The sequence below is a fragment of the Myotis lucifugus genome, unplaced genomic scaffold, assembly GCF_000147115.1.
Source record: "Myotis lucifugus unplaced genomic scaffold, Myoluc2.0 scaffold_923, whole genome shotgun sequence".
Taxonomy (NCBI): Eukaryota; Metazoa; Chordata; class Mammalia; order Chiroptera; family Vespertilionidae; genus Myotis; species Myotis lucifugus.
The window spans coordinates 115,201-117,553 of record NW_005871971.1 but is presented as its reverse complement, the minus strand read 5'-3'; positions in this window follow the sequence as shown (position 1 = coordinate 117,553).

The following is a 2,353-nucleotide window of genomic DNA, read 5'->3' as shown; positions in this document are numbered from 1 at the left end:
GGCCGCGGTCTTCGAGGCGGCTGTAGCACAGACGGGGTGTCCTGTTGGCAGAGACGAAGGGACAGGGCTCTTTGTAGAGGCCACGGCTAGTGACGGGGAGGTGACCATGGGCCACCTGGCCTTGGAGACACCCCGCGCCTTGGGCGCCGGGCTCGTGGGTAGATCCACGGGCGCCGAGGACAAAGTGGGCTTTGGGGGTTCACGGCGGGGAGCCGCCCTAACGTGTCAGATCATGGGAGGGAGGCAAGAACACCCCACTGGTAGCTTGGGGGGCGTGCAAGGCTCCTCGGAGACGAGAGCCCCCTCAACAGGAAGGCTCGCGCCAACCACAGACGTCAAGAAAGCTTCAAAAAATCATGGCTCCGAGCATCCCCGTCAACAGGAGAACGTTTATTAGCCACGGTATTAATAGCTAGGAAACAGCCCGAGCGGCCCGGGCCAATCAGCGGCCAGGAGCCCCTGTCGTCAGGCCTGCTCGGCCAATCAGACGCCAACAGGCCGAGTTGCTAGCCTTCCCGGGCAGAGGAGAGGGGCTTGCATTGTCACGGGGGCTCCAGCTCGCCCTCCACGCGTGGGAGGCCAGTGTGGGAGCCCAGGCAGCCACCAGAGAGCGTCCATCGTCACGCACTCGGGGGTCCCTGGAGTCTGTCTTAGAGACAGTGCCTCCTGGCATGAGTTCTGCAGCCCCAGAGATCATGAGCTGACACTCTGGCAGGAGCCCCCGGCCTGGGTTGGGGTGCCTCAGGGAGGCCCAGTGGAAGGAGAAACTCCAGACATGCAATGCGCATCTCTCTCCAACAGGCTGGGCCCCACGAGGGGAGCGGGGCGTCCCAGCGCCAAGTCAGCCTCTCTTGCTTTTTTTTTTTTTTTTCTGGGCTCCCTGGCTCCTCGCCTGCTGCTCTGAGGTTCACAGTAAACCCTGCTCCTCTTTTTCAGGGTCTTAACTGACAGGCCAAGGCAAAGGACCCTGGAAATGATGTGTTTCTGACAAAAGTGGGGCGGGTGTGCGTCCCAGCGCTGCCCCCTCCGATCTGGGAGGCTGGGGTCCAAGCCCTTCTCCCAGGGCCCCCTATGTCCTCATCTGGAAAAAAGAAAGAGTTGGACAAGATGGTCCCCAAGGAGCCTTGCAGCCCTGCTTTGCTTGATTTGAATGTATACATCAGGCGAGTCAAATGTCTTCCAGAACATTGTGCCTGACAGTAATTAGTATCAGGTGTGCCCTGCAGCCCATGTGGTTACTTCATCACGCTGCTTTTCTTTCCATTGTATTTTATTTTAAACAGAACTCCATGGCAACATGTGTATTCTTCTGGCTCCCTAAAAGAAAGGAAGAAAGAAAGAAAAAGATAGAAAAAAGAAAAAGGCTGCTGTAAACGGATCTTGCTGAGTGTGGTTTAACCACACTACAAAAAAAATTAAAAAAAAATAAGAAATCCATATGTTTAAATGTTTTTGTTGGCTTTTCTCAAGCTCAGAACCTAACTTTTAAAATATTTATTGGTCCAAAGCAATGGAAGAAATAACTTAAAAGAGCCAATCTATGGTAATCTCTGGATCCCAATGGTTCCTCCATGCTTTCCTCGCTCGAAAAAGACCTTGGAGGGCTCAGATTCATATCTATAGGGCAGAACAGACGAGGAAATCCAGGTTGAGGAACGGCTCACTGTCTTTTCTGTACATGCTGAAACCCAACTCTCCTGAAAGGCCCTGGAGGAAAGCCATGTCCCAGACGCACGGCTTAGCCTGCTGCCTTTTTTTTTTCTCCTTCACGTAGATCTAATTCAAAGCACACATTTTTCTTCTTTTTTTAATTCATACTTGGGAACCCTCAAAAGCCATGTGAGCGGTCTCCTATCCACATGTACATACTTGTGGGCAAGTGTACAACCGTCCTAAGATTCAGCCAGGAACGGAGGACAAGGTCCTTCTCTATCCGTCTCCCGGGTGTGGGTCAATGCGCTCTTCCTCTCAAAACTATACTGAGAGCTTTTACAGAACAGGATCCCCTCTAAGCAGGCCTTTTCAGCCTTCTAGGTACGCTCACCGCCCCCGCCCCCCTCAAAATCGTTGTGTTCCCCAGAGATCTCTCCGGGCCCTGCTCTGAAACTCCTTTCAGTTGCTGGGCTGTGTGTCAAACAACAGTCCCATCCATATCCCAGGGTCCTGGGGTTGATGGGGTCTTCTAGAATGCACACCAACCCACACAGCCTTTCAGGGACCTGATTTTGCCTTCAAAATAGAGGCGAACCTCTTTAGTTGGACATTTAAGGACTCGTGTGATGGGCTCACTTCTTACTTCTTTTGGCTTATCCAAATTCAACTCGTACCCAAATTCCCTTCGAGTTGTATATTT